Genomic DNA, 20,419 nt, shown 5'->3' with positions numbered 1-20,419 from the left:
GTTTTCCAATCAGATGCATTTATACAGAGTATTTAAGGCAGATGTGTGGTGGGGCCATTTTCCTGTTGTTTTGACTCTTCCTACTGGCAAACACGATTGTCAGGACTTTGGGTTTTTCTAGAGCAGAAGCCCAGTTCACTAATTTTGTGTGTGTTGAAGAGGCAGCTGTGATGGGGTGTGAAGGCAGTGGCTGCAGCTCCCTGATCCCTGGATCACAAGCATTAATAGTCATTTTGATGTCAACCAACCAAAAATGTATCTCCTGAAATCCTACATGTCTGAATGTGTCAAAGGTAGCAGCTTCCTTGGCAGACCTGTTCTCTGATGGTGACTGGGAATCATTTCTGGACTTCACGCATCCAGCCCCTCCAGCAATTGCATAAGCACCCAATTCCCTGAATTCCATCCTTTCAGCTCTTTTTAATTTTTTTTTGTACCCAAATTCTGTCTGATTCAAACAGGGAGTCACAAAAGTTGTCTTCCTCATGGCAGTCCTTTGTCAAATGACTCGTTTTTCCAATTTATTCAGTGTGAACTTCCAGAGCTTCTCTTTATATAGTGCAGTAGAATAAGAATGGAAGGAGCAGGCTGAGGTGTTAGAATGCTGATAAAGAATGTTTCCTTAAAAACAACAGCAAACAGGGCTTATCATGTCTGTAAGGGGGAAAGCCACTCTTTGCTGTAGCATTGTTATGGGGGTGCAATGGAGTCATCTGGTAAGAGCACCCAGACTAGCCCTCAGTATGGTCACTCCTTAAAAATATCAGTAGATTTTATGAGCTACTGTTTGATATTTCTGCTTGATCAAAGAGATTCAGATCTGGTTTAATGTCCTCTGCTGTGCACCTTGAAAAACTGACTTTTTAGTGCCTCTCATCCGTCATCAGCACTAGCACTGGGCTTCTCCAAAGCTGTTCAACAACCATGTTTTTTCTTGCCACCTTCCTTCACAGAGCCTAGAAGGCCATACACTCACTGCCCTCACTTCTTTTGCCTTGGTCATATGATCCAGTTTTAGAGGAACTCTGCTTGAGGTAACTTCTGGAAAAAGTTTTGTTTTCCTTATAAAGGAATAGATGTGGTTAGTGGAGTTTCTCTCCTTCCATTCCTCCTGCCTTGAAAATAAATATGATATCTGGAGCTCTAGAAGCCATTTTGATAACATGAGATAACAAGCCCATTCACTAAAGAAAGCAGAGGGAAGGGAAGCCGGGCGCGGTGCCTCACGCCTGTAATCCCAGCACTTTGGGAGGCCCAGGTGGGCGGATCACGAGGTCGGGAGATTGAGACCATCCTGTCTAACACGGTGAAACCCCGTCTCTATTAAAAATATAAAAAATTAGCTGGGCATGGTGGCGGGCGCCTGTAGTCCCAGCTACTTGGGAGGCTGAGGCAGGAGAATGGCGTGAACCCGGGAGGCAGAGCTTGCAGTAAGCCAAGATCGCACCACTGCACTCCAGCCTGGGCGACAGAGCGAGACTCCATCTCAAAAAAAAAAAAAAGGAGAGAGAAGAGATAGAAGGAGACTGGATCTTTGATGACACCCCTGAGACTCTGCCCCGGACTCTTCCTTAAGTGAGACTAATAAACCCCTGTTTGTTTAAGCAAGTGTTTGTAAGGTATTCTATTTCTTGCAGCCTCATTCCCACAAAATATGTTATTTATATCTCCCAGAATTTTTGTAGGAACCCAACAAGATAACTGGCATGAAAGTACTTTGAATACTATAAAAAGAGAACTCGTTTTAAAGTTCTGTTTTAAAAGGAATCAGATGTTTTTCTTAGTCGTTCAAGCTTAAGGTAGAGGAAGTTTCAATGAAATGATAAATGGTTGAAATAAATATGCCACATATTCCTTTCAACAACTCAGATGAAGGCTTGCTTCTTTCTTAAATTATTAATAACCCCATTTAGTACTTTCAAAGTGCCTTGCCATCATTTGATACTTAATCCTCAGAATTTCCCTAGAAGAATGTAAATCTCATTTTACAAGGGAAGAAGTGAAAACAAGGTTTTTCAAAAACTCTCTTTGAGACACCATATGCCTGTGGCAGACTCAGAACTAAAAATCAAAGAATTGAACAGTCCAGTGTGTAATTGGCTTTCTCATGTAAATTTGATATGCAGGGCATGACACAGCCCACAGAAGCTCTAAGAATTTTTTAAAATTTTACCTTACATGTATATTCAAAATAAAGTCAAGCTAACCATATAGGATTCCTTATGTGAACAAAATGCCTTTATGCCCAACATTAGAAGTGGACAAGGAAAGAATATATTCTATCCTTAGTGAACTTGTCTATTTGTACACCAAGAATCTCACCCAATCCTGGCATAAAATAAATCATGTCAGATTAACTCTTATTTTACTGATGTATCTGGTAATAAGCAGTAAAAGAGTAGGTCTGAAACAGAAGCAAAAGTAAAGAGAAATACCAGGCCAGGCACGATAGCTCATGCCTGTAATCCCAGCACTTTGGGAGGCGGAGGCAGGAGGATCACGAGGTCAGGAGTTCAAGACTAGCCTGGCCAACATGGTGAAACCCCATCTCTACTAAAAATACAAAAATTAGCCGAGCGTGCTTGGGCATGTCTGTAATCCCAGCTACTTGGGAGGCTGAGGAAGAAGAATCACTTGAACTCGGGAGGTGGAGATTGCAGTGAGCCGAGATCGCGTCACTGCACTCCAGACTGGGAGACAGAGCGAGACTGCATCTCAAAAAAAAAAAGGAGAGAGTGAGAAAGAGGGAAATATCTACCTACCTAAACAGGAAGTAGGTTCATGATCACTCTTTAAAAAGGAAGCAAAGATTTATTTGTAACCAAAACTATTTAGAAGTGTGGTGCTCAGAATCTTCCTTCACCTTCAACCCAGGAAAATGTTCTCTCAATTTTGATCATGTTGTACTTGATGAAACAGAAATTTGACCTTTAATTAATGATGTTATTTTTTAAAAATTTATACATTTCCAAACCTTTTATCTAAATTCTGAATAAGATTTACATGATATGAAATCAATGAGAGAAAAAAGAAAAAGCAGCTGAAACAGAAATACAAAAATCTCTTAATTAGACTATATTATTACTATTTTTACTTTCAAATCCCGAAAAGGCCAATATAAAGATTTCCTATGCCAGCTCTACTACTTCCTACCCATGGTTCCTTAACCAATTACCTCCTCTCTCTACGTCTAGTTTCCTTATGTAGTAAATGGGCACGATAATAATGCCCACTAAATTGGGTGGTTGGGCAAATTGAATGGAGTGCAACACCAACAATGTTAGTCATTATTATGGTCTGAAAAAGCCATAAAACATTGGACACAACTAAGAGATGGCACATGAGGTAAATACTATAAAAGCTGTCTGAACATCTAACCTGATTGGAGTGGCAGTAAAGGGGATTTGACTTTCAGGATAGTACTGCTCCACCAGCTTCTGCTGGGATTTAAATGATTATTGCTTAGCTCTTTTCTCTTGACTTGTTAGCAAGTGCCTGGCGGGCCTATTTCAAATAGATTTTGTAAAATACTACGGGAAGACCCTTAAGAAATAACCAAAAGCACGCTTGGGTCTGGTCTGATATTAAGGGCAACAATGGTCACTGGACATTAAAGGGGGCACAACTGAATTTGAGAGCTAAAGAGGGTGGTGCTTAGCAAAAAACAAGGGTGTTCCTGAACAGAAATCCACCGTAAAGGGGGAAGAAATTTTTGAGAAATTCTTATTTGTCACAAGGAGCAGACAGCTGCCCTGAAATGTGCTTTCCAGAAAACTGGAAAAGTAGAATTCTGACCTGCCCTCTGGATTTCTAGCTGGAGCCGATAAGTATACGGGAACAGTGCACACCTTGGGAGAATGAGAATTTTGTGAGATGTTTAAACCTCTGTCACCTGGGGATTTAAAGGTTGTTGTATACACCTATTTTATTTATTATCTCTTCTGCTCTATTGTTATACTGGTAAGAACAAGGGAGTGAAGGTTACAATCGCAACGGGGTTTACAATCTTGCGTGTTCCATATAGCAGATATTCCATGAGGGCTGTGGGGGTGAGGCAGGAGGAAAATGAGGCCAGAGAAACCGAGAACTTGAAACTAGCAGAGTCAAACTGGGCAAACTCCTGAAGAAACATGCACAGAACATAAACGTCAGACCAATCCTGGCTTCTAAATATTGTATTGCCAGGAGTAGCCAGCGAAAGTTTGGGTCCTTCAGCCTTAGGGTGCCAAGTGTCCTCCATGTCCCAAGGCCTCCTTAGTGTGTCCATCTGCCTTCCAGGTGGCTCAACTGCAGATCCACTCAGACTCTGTTGACTGAAACTGAGTTGAAAGAGGAAATAAGTTGAAAGAAGGGTAAAGAAGAGAAAGCATCAGGGAAAAGAAAAGGATCTGATGGAGTGTACAGAGGAGTGAGAAAAAAAAATCTAGGGGAAGGGAAGCAGAAAATAAAATGAGGAAGAAAATAAGATAAAATACAGGGAAGAAAGATGAGAATGGGATAAGCACAGGATTTGAAAGACTTCAGTAGGGACCTGGGGTCAGATTGCTGTGCTAGAACTGGATACGGGAAGGAAGAAAGAAATGTATCTTAGAGGAGCTTCTGAGAATAAAAGAGATAGGAGAAAAGAAAAGATAGAGGATTAAAAATGCTATTTGTTATTCTAAATGTCTGGATAATAATCATCTTTGTGTCTTTGTGTCAAAGCTTTTAGTGGCACTGTGGGCAGAACCACAATCAATATTGTTTCAAAACAGTGATGCCCTTTGAGGAGGATATGAAGGGGAGGGAGAAATCGGATAAACTATGAAGGAGGAGAGAAGAGGCCAGTCTTGTCTGATACTGCAGAGACAGGTTGATGCTGAACCCTTGGGAATAGAAGTGATGCAATGCCTGTAAGAGTGAGCAGGATGTTTACTGTCTTTCTGCACGGAAAAAAAAAAAAAAAAAAGGAAAGGAAAAGAAAGAAAACAGAAAAAATATGGCACTGGCTACACACAACTCTTTCTTAAAGAAGAATACACTGGAATCTGATTAATTGATCACTGAGTTAATTAATTGTCATCTTGAGATTTTGGTATGTATAGTAGTTATTTGCATGTGACATTATGTACCAGTTATTTTACTATTGTTAAAAAAAAATTGGGAATCCATTAGGCTGAGACAACTTCAGTGCCTTGGGTTCCTACATAAACAACCTGAAAGGAACTCAATGTAAACAATAAAATGAAACTTAAGCTTAACCAATCAGAAACTGCCAACTAACCTCTAACTAGGGACTTTGCACATTAACCAAACATTTTCATTGTCTTCCTTATGGGAACACCTTATAAAAGCTTTCACCTTGGCCGGGCGTGGTGGCTCACGCCTGTAATCCCAGCACTTTGGGAGGCCGAGATGGACGGATCATGAGGTCAGAAGATCGACACCATCCTGGCTAACATGTTGAAACACCATCTCTACTAAAAATACAAAAAATTAGCCAGACATGATGGCATGTGCCTGTAATCCCAGCTACTCTGGAGGCTGAGACAGGAGAATCACTTGAACCCGGGAGGCAGAAGTTGCAGTGAGCCAAGATCGCACCACTGCTCTCCAACCTGGGTGACAGAGTGAGACTCCGTCTCAAAAAAAAAAAGAAAAAAGAAAAAAAGCTTTCACCTTAAGCCACTTCAGTGGAGCCTAAACCGCTCTGTTTGGTGCTGCCCAATTGATGATTTCCCATCAGCTCAAATAAATTATTTAAGTTTAATGTACTGAAGTTTATCTTTTAACACTATTTATTTTTAAACCAGCCTTTAGTACTTTTTTTGTTTGTGTATTGGCTCCATTTACTTTATGACATGAGTCATTTATTGCTGTATCGATTGAGACATCTATCTAGTCATTTCTTAGGCAAGCAGTCCTCAAACTTTAATGAGCATCAGGATCATCCAGAGGACTTGTTAAACACAGATTTCTAGTCTCTACACCACTAAAGCTTCTGATACAGTGGGTCTGGGGTGAAAGAATCTGCATTTTAACAGGCTTCCAGGTGAGGCTAATGTTGCTGATCCAGAGACCTCACTTTGAGAACAATATTTGAAAAACAATAGTGTTTCTGCTATGTGTAAATACTATTATTGCAGATGTGTTTAAATATAAAACTGTATTTCAAGGATAAAGTTTTTAGAGTTCAGAAAAAATTATTAGAAACATTAATATATGAAGTGATCTACTATATCAATAGTAAAATCAAAGAGTTATATGGTGTTTTGAAGGAAAAACTTCTGAAATTTATAACTTTCTATAATAAGATGACCTGGTTGAAGTTCTAAACTTTTCAATGTAGTATCTCCAATTTTGAAACCTCCAACTTAAGAGTTGTAGAGAAAAATGTTTTCTCTTCTTCACATGATCCCAGCTTGGCCCAGAGAGAAGGACACATTCACCAACACTTCTGTCCTCTTGGAATAGTCCTGGCGAGGAAGCTTGTGCCTCTCTCCCATCCCCTCTGAACAGAGTGTGCTACTTTTGGGCCATGGTGTACACTAGAGGACTATGCTCATAACAGTGGAAGGTGCCATCTTTTTCTTTTTCTTTGACTCCCTGAGCTTTTAGGTGTGAACAGGCTTGTCTCCACTTTTGTCATCATGAAGTAAATCCACCTGGACAATGTTCTTCCATAGTCAGAAATCCCTGCTGAAGAGAGAGTACAGTAAGTCTGTGTAACCAGCTGGGTGAGTGGACTCAGAGTCTTATATGCAGGCTTGGATATACACCCAGTGTGAATGTGCAGATTCTGGATCTAAAAAACTTTGTGTCTAAGCGGCATTCTCCATTCTTTAGCAGAAGCCCCATTAAGCCATTGATACAGTTGGCTATCTGTCCTTCGAGTGTTTACTTCATCAGTCAACATCTTGGAAAGAAGTGGGAGAGAATTTTAGAGCTGCTAGATCTCTAAAATGCAGGCTGGGAAATCATAAGATGGACACTCGGGCAGCAAAGGGCAACCCAGGCAGAATGAGGATCTTGATATAGGCCAGCTTGGGCTGGGGCGGCTCACGGTGGCTTGTAACATAGACACAGCTGGTACATCAGAGCGCAGAAAGACTCCAGTTAAGTGCCACCTCAATACAGATGGACTTCACTACATAAAGCTTTTTTAGGGTTTTGTGAAAAGAATAATTATTACTTCCATAGTGTCTTTTTCCCCATACAGTGCTTCTCAGCCAGACCCGCAAAGGGAATTGAGTTTCCCATGGGGCACGGAATACTCTGTGTTCATGCTGACCTTCAGGTTGTCAGGGTCAGGCTGAAGCAGCATCTCCAGATTAGTTAATCCAAAATTCAGACTTCTCTATCATTCTGTAAATGACATCGAGATCTAAATAGTATCTTGGGCTTGGGAGGCTCCTACATAGGGTCCTGGAAATACCCTACTTCTATCACCAAGTCTTAAATTGGTTCTAAACTGTGTATGTTGTAAAGTCTGCTCATGGGTGCGAATTTTAGAGACCCCTACTGAAGCTTCAACCACAGAAGGGTAAGGGAATAGATAAACAACAATACGGATTTTCTCCTATAGGGCATATGACACAATTTTTAAGCAGAAGCAAACCAACCCACTCTCATTATGGAACAAAGGTTTAGAGGGACCATTTAAGATTTTCCATTGGAAACTCCCTGTCATTAAGAATTTGGTTTGCATAGTGACATATCAGGGAAAGAAAATTCTGAAAAAAAGATTTGGTCTTGCAATCAGAACAGCAATGAGAAAAAATGAAAGCAAAATAAAAGCATACACATTAAGAAATGAGATGGGGTAGATAAACAGCTTTCTCCTCTAGAGACAGATTAAATTAAAAAAAAAGATGTGACTAAAAAATGAGAAATATTTTAGCTGTTATCTTTTTAAGGAGTGTTAGGGCAGAGGGGCTTATGAAAATCAAATAAAGAAGGCAAGATCATGAGAGCTCACTAGGTTAATTCCTCCAGTGAGAGCCCAGAGAGAGAGGAAACTATTGAGAGGGGGTGTTTGTCTTTTCTTTTATTCTTCTTATTTTTCAAAAACTTTTTTATTATGGAAATTTCCAAACATGCACAAAAGAAGAGAGAATATAATGACTCTCCAAGTGCCCATCCCTCCACTCCAGCAGTTATCAACATATGGTTATTCTCACTTCCTGTGTACCTCCCCACTCCTCCTCCAAATCCCAGCACCTGCTTGAGTATTTTACAATTAATCCTAGGCATTAGGTAATTTCATCTATATTATCTCAAAGAAATAAGAATTTTTAAAAGTTTAACCACAATATCATTTTACATCTAAAATATTAATAATATCTCTTCATATTATATATCTAGCTAGTTTTCTAATTTCACCATTTTAAAAATAACATATTCTCTTTTTAGTTTTTGTAGATTTGGGGGTACAAGTGCAGATTTCTTATATTCGTCTATTATGCAGTGGTAGAGTCTGAGCTTTTAGTGTGCTCACCACCCAACTGTAATTTCAGCATTGTTTATAAATATCATATAAATATATGGTTTGTTTGAATCAAGATCAGAAAGAAAGCTCCCACATTGTATTTGGTTGATATGTCCCTTAAACTTCTTTTTATTTATTAACTGCCTCCAGCTCCCCCTTTTCTTTTTCTAATTTATTTGTTGAGGAAATTTTGTCATTTGTTTTCTAGCATTCTGAGAGGTGTCCTCTTAGAGATGCAAGAATAAGAGAACAGTTGGAAAACTTCTTGGAAAAGCTGCATGGGGTGATTTCAGAAACATTGGACATTTGTTATAGAAGGGCTGAGAAGATTAGCAGAGAATATATTAAACATCCTTAGATGAGTTTGAAGGTGACACAGTCATTTCAGGTGGCAAAACTTCTATGGCCATGGTTTGGGGGAAGATTTCCAGGAAACACATAGAGTTAGGACTCTGTGCAGAGGTTTAGGGAAGATGAAGCACAGTAAAGGGTAGCACAGTAGGTGCAAAGGAGATCAATTCCAGGCCAGGGTTAGCTGTTGGGCTGATGGAGGGTAGCTTATAGATAGAATTTTCCAACTTGGGTTGGTGATGGTGACTGGATGTATTTGAACAATTAATGCAATTGACTGACTCAGAACTCAATGATTTCATATGGGAGACTCCAGGAAAACTGTCTGGTTCTAAAGAAAAAAGAGGAGAGGAATTCTGGTCCAGCAATCATTGCTACACAGGAGGGGGAGGAAGAAAGCAAGGCTCTGCTGATCCTGCAGAATCTGTGGAAGAGCAGAAGGAAATGGAACATTAGGGCATATTCCATTGCCACAGGAAAACATGTAGCTGAGAGAATAGTTCTACTGCTGATGATGTGAGAAAAAGGTTTTCAAGGCTTGGAAATTCAAAAGTCAGGAAAAGGAAAAGTTTTGGGGAAAAGCACATGAAAGAAAGCATAATGGAAGGTCCAAACAAGCTCAATTAGAAATGAAACTGAAGATGTTACAACCAATACCACAGAAATACAAACAATATAATAATTCAAGGCTACTATAAACACCTTTATGCACAGAAACTAGAAAATCTAAATGAAATGGATAAATTCCTGGAAATATACAACTCTCCTAGATTTTCAGAAAGAAATAGAAACCCTGAACAGACCAATAACAAGCAGCAAGACTAAATCAGTAATTTAAAAAATTGTCAATGAAAATGTTCAGGACCAGATGGATTCACAGCTGATTTCTACCAGACATTCAATGAAGAATTGGTATCAGTCCTACTGAAACTATTCCAGAAAATAGAGAAAGAGTATATTCTCTCTAAATTATTCTATGAAGCCAATATCACCCTAATACCAAAACCAATAAATGACATAACAAAAAAAAAAAAAAAAAAGAAAGAAAGAAAACTGCAGACCAGCCAGATACAGTGGCTCATGCCTATAATCTCAGCACTTTTGAAGGCTGGGGCAGTTGGATCACCTGAAGTCAGAAGTTCAAGACCAGCCTGGACAACATGGTGAAACCCTGTCTCTACTAAAAATATAAAAATTAGCCGGGTGTGGTGGTGGGTGCCTGTCACCCAGCTAATTGGAAGGCTGAGCCAGGAGAATCACTTGAACCCAAGAGGCAGAGATTGCAGTGAGCCAAGGTCACACCACTGCAATCCAGCCTGGGTGACAGAGCAAGACTCTGTCTCAAAAGAAAAAAAAAAAACTATAGACCAATATCACTGATGAACATAGATGCAAAAATCCTCAACAGAATACTAGTTAACCACATCCAACAGCACATCAAAATGATAATACACCATGATCAAGTGGTTTTCATCCCAGGAATGCAGGGATGGTTTAACATACACAAATCAATAAATGTCATACATCACATAAACAGAATTGAAAACAAAAACCATATGATTATCTCAATAGACACAGAAAAAGCACTTGATAAAATTCAGCATTGCTTTATGATAAAAACCCTAAGCAAAATAGGCATAGAAGAGACTTACCTCAAAGTAATAATAAAAGCCATATATGACAAATCCACAGCCAATATCATACTGAAAGGGGAATGCTGAAAGCATTCCCCCTGAGAACTGGAATAAGACAAGGATTTCCACTTTTACCACTTCTATTCAACACAGTACTGAAAGTCCTAGCCAGAACAATCAGACAAGAGAGAATAAAGGGCATCCAAATTGGAAAAGAGGAAGTCAAACTGTCACTGTTCACTGATGATATGACCATATACCTAGAAAATCCTAAAGACTCACCCAAAAGGCTCCTAGATCTGATAGACAAATTCGATAAAGTTTCAGGATACAAAATCAGTGCACACAAATCAGTAGCACTGCCATACACCAACAATGACCAAGCTGAGAATCAAATCAAGAACTCAATCCCTTTTACAATGGCTGCAAAAAAATAAAATATTTAGGAATATACTTAATCGAGTAGGTGAAAGATCTCTACAAGGAAAACCACAAAACACTGCTGAAAGAAATCATAGATGACACAAACAAATGGAAACACGTCCCCTACGCATAGATGGGAAGAATCAATATGGTGAAAATGATCGTATTTCCTAAGGCAATCTACAGATTCAATGCAATTCCCATCAAAATACTGTCACATTTATTTATTTTTGTTTTTGTCATAATTCTTCACAGACCTAGAAAAAATAATCCTAAAATTCACATGGAACCAAAAAAGAGCCACATAGCCAAAGCTATACAAAGCAAAAAGAACAAATCTGGAAGCATCACATTACCCGTCTTCAAGCTATACTACAAGGCTATAGTTACTAAAACACCATGGTACTAGTATAAAAATAGTCACATAGACCAATAGAACAGAATACAGAACCCAGAAATAAAGCCAAAAATGTACAGCCAACTGATCTTTGACAAAGCATACACAAACATAAATTCGGAAAAGGACATCCTATTCAATGAATGGTGCTGGGAAAACTGGCAAGCCACATACGGAAGGATGAAACTGGATCCCCATCTTTCATCTTATGCAAAAATCAACTCAAGCTAGATCAAAGACAAATCTAAGACCTGAAATCATGCAAATTCTGGAAACATTGGAAAAACTTTTCTGGACATTGGCTTGGACAAACAATTTATGACTAAAACCCCAAAAGCAAATGCAACAAAAACAAAAATAAATAAATGTGACCTAATTAAACTAACAAGCTTCTACACAGCAAAAGAAATAACCGACAGGGCAAACAGACAGCCCACAGTGTGAGAGAAAATATTTGCAAACTAGGCATCCAAAAAAGGACTAGTATCCAGAATCTACAAAGAACTCAAACAAATTAGCAAGGAATAAAACAAATAATCCCATCAAGAAGTGAGCAAAGGATATAAATAGACATTTCTCAAAAGAAGACATACAAACAGCTAACAAATATATACAAAAATGCTCAACAGTACTAACCCTCAGGGAAATGTAAATTAAAATCACAATGAGATACCACCTGATTCCTGCAAGAATGGCCATTATTAAAAAGTCAAAAAACAATAGATGTTGGTATGGTTGTGGTGAAAAGGGAACACTTTTATACTGCTGGTATAATTTACATTGTACTAGTGTAAATTAGTACAACCACTATTGAAAACAGTGTGAAGATTCCTTAAAGAATTAAAAGAAGCTCTACCATTCAATCCAGCAATCCCACTACTGGGTGTCTACCCAATGGAAAAGAAGTCATCGTACAAAAAAGATACATGCACATGCATGTTTATAGCAGCACAATTCTCAATTGCAAAGATGTGGAACCAAACTGAGTGCCCATCAACCAACAAATGGATAAAGAAAATGTAATATATATACACCATGGAATACTTCTCAGCCATAAAGCAAAATGAATTAGTGTCTTTTGCAGCAACTCAGATGGAGCTGGAGGCCATTATTTTAAGTGAAGTAACTCAGGAATGGAAAACCAAATATTATATATTCTCACTTGTAAGTGGGAGCTAAGCTATGAGGACGTAAAGCCGTAAAGATGATATAATGGACTAAAGAACTTATCCATGTAACCAAAATCACCTGTATCTCATAAACTATTGAAATAAAAAAAGTTTGAATTATGTAAATGATAATATAGAAAAATATATGGGTAGAGAAAACAATGAAATAAAAAAGATAAACAGAAAAAGAGCATAATGATTCCTACTTAGAAATATCCGCAGTGGCTTTAGTTAGGGCTTTGCTGAGGGTAATCCTCCAAATGAGGCCACTAGGGTAATGGGAGAGAACTTTATCCATAAAACAGAGTTCCCAGATGAAAAGAACTCCAGGACCAAAGCTGCTGCAGTGCAAGGCTAAAACCCTCTTGGAATTCTACTCAATATGGAGCAATAGAGAAGGTAAAGAGGGTGGGATTTCACAGAACGCATATCATGAATGTGCTTAAAGAGGGAATGGAAGATACATTACTAGGCTGCATTCAAGCCCAGGGAGGAACTGGATCCCCCAAATCTGACAATCAAGAGGGAAATAAGAATACATAAAAAAATTGTATTATGAAAAATTTCAACCACTCACAAAAGTAGAGAGAAAAATACCATACGTTCCCATCATGTAGCCCCAGCAACCATAAAATCGTCATTACTTCCGTTTTAACTTTATCTCGTAAGATTTTATGAAGGTATATGTTAAAGGTCCAGGTGTCATATCATTTCACCAATAAATAATGAAAAGGCTTTAAACACACTAGATGAACACAGAGAGGACTGACAAAGCCTTGCATAAAACTGGAGAAGTATCAAGCTGGCACATTTCAAAATTTTAGAAGAAAGTATTTTAAGTGCCACTGTCTATTGGCAAGACAGTGTATACAAGTGATTTCCCCATTGGTGCGGGGAGCTCAATGTTACAATAAATGGGCAATTTCTCTCTTGTGGATTTAAATTCTCTCATAATGACCTCTGGACCAAATGCCCAGTTGATGTCTATATTGGTTAGCCTGAAACAAAAAATATTATATCTATAACTCTGCATTTCTTCATGTTCCTGCCTTTCCCCAAATTGTACTATTTACAAAACTAGGGACAGAAAATCTGGTTTAGGACAGCTGCTCTAGGAGCATGGGATTTGCTCATGCTTCCTGTTTTTTGGCTCAGCATGAGTAATCTGTAGTTGGGTTCATTCAACTTTGTCGTTGCTGAAGAGTCTATAGACATTCTAGTGCTCCAAAGATGGCCCCAAACATCACAGCTGGTGAAGAAAATCTGGCACCACGAGACTGAGCCCAATCCAACAAAATTAGAAAGCAAAGTCAGAAAAAAGTTCAAATTTAGCTTACAGAAGGAAGGGGAATTTGATTTCAAACTTTAGGGCTTTTTCTCACAATTTAATAATCAAATAACATTCAAATTCAGGTGTTTGAATAGTGTATCTGCAATGTATTTTTTGAGTATTTTTTTAAATGGCATACTTTTTGCTGACGTGGTTAAACACAACTTGTCGTCAACACAATTAAAAAAATTGTATAAGAGGAAATGTTAATCCTTTGGTGTGGGGTGAAGTTAAGGCAATTTCGCTGAGTTCCTATTCTCCTTACAGCCTTCAAGTGCAGCAGCTAGGCCACTCTACACACTAGCCCTAGGAGGATACAAAACACGCAACCACATGAACGCAGGAGCAGACCTGCTCAGACACAATGCAGGCTTGCTCTCCCGAGTGGACCAGCCCTGCTCCAACAGGTTTAAAGAAAAAAGACCTGGGGAGAGTTAACAGGGAGCCCTTCACTCACATGGCCACATTTGTACCAAAATCACGAAGAAGGCCACCCAGGTCATCATAGAAAAGTACTGCACGCGCCTAGGCAACGACTTCCACACGAACAAATGTGTGTGCGAGATCGCCATTATCCTCAGCAAGAAGCTCCGCAACAAGATAGTAGGCTATGTCATGCATCTGATGAAGCGGATTCGGAAGGGCCCAGTGAGAGGTATCTCCATCAAGCTGCAGGAGGAGGAGAGAGAATAGAGAGACAATTATGTTCCCAAGATCTCAGTCCTGGATCAGGAGACCGTTGAAGTAGATCCTGACACTAAGGAAATGCTGGAGCTTTTGGACTTTGTCAGTCTGTCCAACCTGCAGGTCACTCGACCTACAGTTGAGATAAATTTCAAAATGCCTCGGGGAGCTCTTTGAAGCTGTCTGCAATGCTGTAATATTTTCAATAATCCTGGGACAACAGCAAATAAAACAAAACCCCCTCCCCCACAAAAAACTAAAAAAACAGGGAGCCCTTCTGCTTCTATCCCTACATTTCCACAGTGGTCCACGAAGGAGGAAACTTCTAACTCCACTTCTGACCTCCTGAAAGAGTCATAGAAAGCATATCCCACTCTTCATCCCTTGGATCAGGGATGGTCAGTGGGTGATCCAAGCACCGCATTGGCTGGGCCACGCCTTACTAGAAGTAAGTTTCCTGTGCTGAGGTGCAGAGAAGGTTGAGCCTTTTCTCTCTTTATCTGATCAGTCAAAATGAGCGCAGAAGCTTGAGGGGTGGTGGATGTAGCCCTAAGATTCTCTTTCTGGCTGCTGTCTCTGCAAAAGGCAACCCTTCTTCCCTTCTATAGAGAGGTTGAGTACTTGGAAGTAGATTCTACTGTGCAGATAGATTTTACCCCAGCAAGTGTGTCTCAGAGTATGCTGTCCTCGGCTTTCCTGTAGATTTGAAGTGAGATGTGGGAAGCCTCTGGTCTAAGCCGCATTATCAAACAAAGTTCACCAAAAGCCTTGCATTCTTGGTGTACCCTGTTCTTGTCAGCTGTCTATTTTGTGTGTATTCTCTTTTGGTTATCATGGTGGAAAGGAAAGGCCTGAGGTTTTGGCTGTTGAATCTCTAACAGAACAATTTTTTCACTTACAAATAAATCTAGTTTTAAGAGTAGATTTTGGTGGAATCCAATACTGTTTGAATCTTAAATTCCTGATAATTAATTGGTTCTGCTTTTTCCCATTTCAACAGTTCTCAAGATTATAGTGTCATAAAGGACACGGCTTAAGTAAGAAGCTAGGAAGACATTTTTTGGTCTTTTTTTTTTTTTTTTACAGAAAGAATATTCCTTTAATATTTAAAAACTGTATGTTATTTATAGTCCCTCAATTTTGAAGCCCAAATACCCTGCTGAAAAACTTTTAAAATTACCCTTTTAGCAAGGATTCAAAGGATAAGCAAATATTCATAATTCATAGTCTTTTTAGTGATTTTGTTGAGGAACCTGGGAATCTCGAAGAGCCTGTCCAACAGCTGCTAGAAGACAGTGTTTCTGTTACAGGTTTAATTGAGATTTATAGGTTCTGATTATATTCTGAGAAACAGTTCTTTTCCACACCTAGAGTTTAGAAATGACTGTCAGTTACTTAGATACTGGAGCTTCTGACTGGATAGTAGAAGTGTCATTATTTGTAAATTCATATTTAGCATAGCCAACAAAGAAACATTCTTGAAGCTACATATGATGTAACCAAAAAAATTGTCATTGCATGCTCCATCTTGCTTTGTGAATTTGTTTTTTTTCCCCACAGTAATGCAGGACATTTTTATAGAAATAAAATCACATTGTCCTATGACATCCATTAAAACCTGTTGGTCTGGATTTAAATGAATATGTAACCACCTGTTGCTGATTTAAAATTCATTTGTAGGAAGACCTTGGGTGATAGGGTGGGGCACAGTGTATGTGTTTGTGTGTGATACACCAAGTCACAGTCTTCAAAGAGTCTCAGAGTAGTTTTAAACTTTAACTTAAAACTTATACTTTAGATATAGTGTTAACATCAGAAAATTGTATTTCAAAGTAAATTGAATTTTCTCTGCACAGGTGACATGTAGTTTTAACTCTGCTGGCCATGGAACATGATTTACCTTCTTATGTAAGAGAACCATAGTGTTTGTCATAGAATTTATTATGTAATTTAGTTGGCTTAATTGTAAATAAAATTCATCTTAGGTGCTACTTAAGGATTGCTTTGAGCATAGCTATAAATTATTAAAGTTTCAAAGTTCACAAAGCATATACAGAATTGAATGAAATGAGGAATGAATGAGGCTTCAATGCAAATTAAAATTTTATTTTTGAAAAATGGTATTTTCTAGCCTTTGTGCAAAATTCTTCACTTGGGATTCCTTGGATCCTCTCCTAAATAAACTACCTGCAAGTCCTTGTCTCAAGGTCTGCTTTGACGGAACTCACATAGAGACACCCTCTAACAAAGGCTGCCTCAAAGGCTAGATTTTGAATTGATATGGGAAAAACTAAGGGGTGAAACTATCCAAATCTGCTTGATTTTGACATACTTCATTTCAGAAAATATTTCTAAGTGTATTCAACTTCTCCTAGTCTGGAGCTTTGTCTTCTCTCCTAAGTCTCTTTTTCTCTTTAGAGAAAAATTTAGAGATCAGGGAGAGGTGAGGGGCATGATGCCTTTCTTTGTTAGTTTTTACAAAAATTTTATAATTTAACATAGTGTCTTTTAGCTAGTGAGGTCAGAATTATTACTTGGTAAGATACAGAGTAGCAGTTATATCCTAAGAAGAATGCAAATTTATCAAGTGGACACTTAATGGGAGATCAAAGAAATGAATTTTCTCAGCTCTTATTTCAGAAATTTTGTGCTAAAACAAGTTGCAGCATGGAGTAGCATGTCTCCATCTTTTCCTTCTTGGCCTTGGCTCCAGAGCTCACTTCTTTTCACCCCTGAAGTCTTTATCTTGGGTTGGGAGTAGGTTCCAGCCACTGTGATGAGCCTGCATTACCTCTGCCTTATGCAGAACCAGCAGAGACTGAACAAAACAAGAAGCCCGTGAGTGAATTTTTTTTCTCATGATGGGCCCTCCAAGATGTGCAAGACGGAAGAGGGGACCTATAGACTGAAGTTTATTATTTCTATTGAAGAGATGTCCTTTCTAAAAGAAAAGAGATGATGTGCTGTGGACAGAAAGCTGAGGACAAAAGCGGGGGATTGCAGGAAACAGGGTGAAGAGGGCCTGAGTTGGGAATCAAGGGATTTGCATCTGGGACCCTCCTTATTCCCCAGGCTTCAGCTGTAAGATGGTCCCCCCTTTGATGACATAGGGATGACATGACTGGATCACAGGCATTGTGTCAGATTTGCTTCAACCTGGCTTTATACAGTTTTGGGACTCTTCAATGAAAAAAATACCTAAATAATATCCAGTATGCATTTGGTGGGCCAAGGCCAGCCAAATAGCCTCTAGTGCAGGTGGAAGAAGATTCCCCTTTTCTCTGGTCATCACTGAGTGATGGACTTCTGAGCATCAAGAATCAACACAGAGATAACAGTTCACAGAGGGAAACAGTGAGGTCTGCACCCATTTTTCCCTCCTCAGAGAATGGCTGGAATGCGCTTGTTGGGTAGAAGAAGGAAAGGATCCCCTATCCATGCCACACACATTTCTACACTTGCATGTTTAATAAAATGATACAAATTCTCTAATTTAACTCGTTTTCAGTGATTTTTAATCTCACCTTCCCACTATAATGAAGAGCAGTGGAAAGAACATGGAGTTGGGGTCACATCCTGGGTTCATGGCCCTGGATCCCGCAGACCAGACTTCGTAAAGGCTGAAGGAAAGAAACCAAGCATTGAACAGTGAATTTGAGGTGGGCTTAATATTGTCCAAGTGTTTACTGTGGGATTTAATTACCCGTGAAATTTTTGAACTTTCATTTCTCTATGGAAATATACTAATGGGAGGGGTCCATATTATTCAAATTTAGGGGCAATTTATGCTAACGTGTGACTTTTTTCAGGTGGGGACAGCTAAGATAGGTCTATGGTGAGCTTGAAAATAGGATAGGGGATGAATTTTGGGATGAGGACATCGTGTGGCTTTCAAGCAAACTTAATTACAGTCCTGTCCTGGCCCATTTCAGAAGCTTGGAGTAGGGTGGGGCAAAATATGAAACTTCCATTTCACTGGTCTCAGAGAGGGATAAATAGCAAGGGAAAGGCCACATGAATGAGACAGTGGAATTTCCTATAACCCAGGGCCTATGTTGTCTTAAGCATTCTCTGTTAACCCTAGGGGCTGAGAGAGAACTAAGACTGGGCATTGCGGAGCTCCAGGGAGCTGGAGAGGGGACTTCTCAGTATGTCTCCCTACCCAAAGCAAACTTAGCTTCTCGACACCCTGACCCCACAATCTTCAATGACCTCTTACAAGAATGAGGAGCTCTCAAGTGATTGGTTAGATTCTATAAAGCTGATTGGGTCCCATTCACTAGTGGGTGAGATTACCGCACCATGCAAAGTTACACTGGCCTGGGAGGTTCCACTCTTCAGTTCTTTCTTTCATTGTGGCTGGATGGGCAAGCTGAGACAGGGCACACTGACTGCAACAGGCTGGGCCATCCTGTTCTTTCTCTTTGCTGCTTCTCACTTGCGTGTCGCATCTTGCAGTGGCCAGCAGGTATTAATGTTGAGATTTAGGGACAGTCAAGAATTCCTCTTTGGTCCTTGTGCCTAAGTTTTGAGTCCATCCCAATTTCATCTGAGAACCTGGAACTAATGATCCTGGTTACCAGGTCACAAAACAGCGTGTAATTTTTAACTGATATTCTTTCTTGTGTGAATATCTCCTTCAGGAATCTCATGAAAAATAGTGATTACTGACAGTACAGGATTTGAGAATTTGAGGAACTTTGGCTGTTAGAGTGACCAACTTTGCTTGTTTGTCTGTGAGTGAGGGGGTTTCCTGGGACACACAACTTTCAGTAGTAAACCAGGAAAGTCCCTGATAGGCTAGGATGAGTTGATCACCCTGGCTGAAAAGCCATCTAAAGGCCAATACACCCCACATGTAATTTAACTCCTACTGGCTGTGTGACCTTGGCTATGTTGCCAAATCTCCCTGAGCCTTAAATTACTCACCAGGAGAAGGGTGAGTATTTTCTGCATATTAAATTAGACTAAGTTAAATTCCTTGGCATATTTTCTGGTCCGTAGTAGACTCTCTATTGTTACATGTTTCCATTTTATTTTCTCACTTATGTTGGTACAGCAAAATAAAAAATGATATTCTAAAAAGAAAACACGAAATAGGAAGAATTGAATTCCTTTTCTGGGTGGAGGAATTGGAGACGTTTCCTGAGCCCCTTTTCTTCAAGCTTTTCCCCCCAGTGTGAAGCAGCATCAGGAATGAACAATGGAATAGTGAATGTACTCCATTCCTGGAATAAAGCAGGGGTCATACATTCAAACATCCGCAGGGGCCACACGGGGACCATGAATGAAAGAAGAGGGATGAATGGACTTGTGGCAAGCTGGTTGCAAATGCAGCAGGCAACCACTCAGCCCCAACAGATTGTGGCCACGTAAGAAGGGCCCAGTGTGCCAGATCTTACAAGTTTTTCTTGCAAAAAGCCATATGATTTTTTAAATGTTAAATATACTGATTTGAATGTGTTGACATCAAACCTAAAACTTTTTAAAAAGATGTGTAAGCCAATCAAAACATTCTATGGGCCATTAATCTTTTGTCAAGTTGCTTCATTGGTTAAAAGAGTGAAACTGGATGTCTTGGATCAACCAGAGAATGTTTATTCTACTCAGATGGAATAATTGTGATAAAAGAAAACCAAAGTAATTCAATAATGACAAAAAACAAAAGGACAGGAAGTTTCTGAATTTGTGTTATCTTGTATATCTGACAACTCGACTGAACCTGTGGAGTTGCAAAATTATAAAGGTAGAACCTGCTAGCAAAGCTCCATGAAATGCTTGCAAGCATTAGCTGATAGGTTTCAAAACAGTATGAATATTAGTCATCACAGATATTCCTGCCAAAAAGGGTAGCGTGTTAGAAGAACATCTGCAGCACACATAAATACCCTCTGCTAAGTTAAACTCAGAGAGGAAATAAGCTTCAAAAGTTGCACAAAGCAAAGATGCTGAAACAGCAGAGTT

The sequence above is a fragment of the Gorilla gorilla genome, chromosome 2, assembly GCF_029281585.2.
Source record: "Gorilla gorilla gorilla isolate KB3781 chromosome 2, NHGRI_mGorGor1-v2.1_pri, whole genome shotgun sequence".
Taxonomy (NCBI): Eukaryota; Metazoa; Chordata; class Mammalia; order Primates; family Hominidae; genus Gorilla; species Gorilla gorilla.
This window is presented reverse-complemented; position numbering follows the sequence as displayed.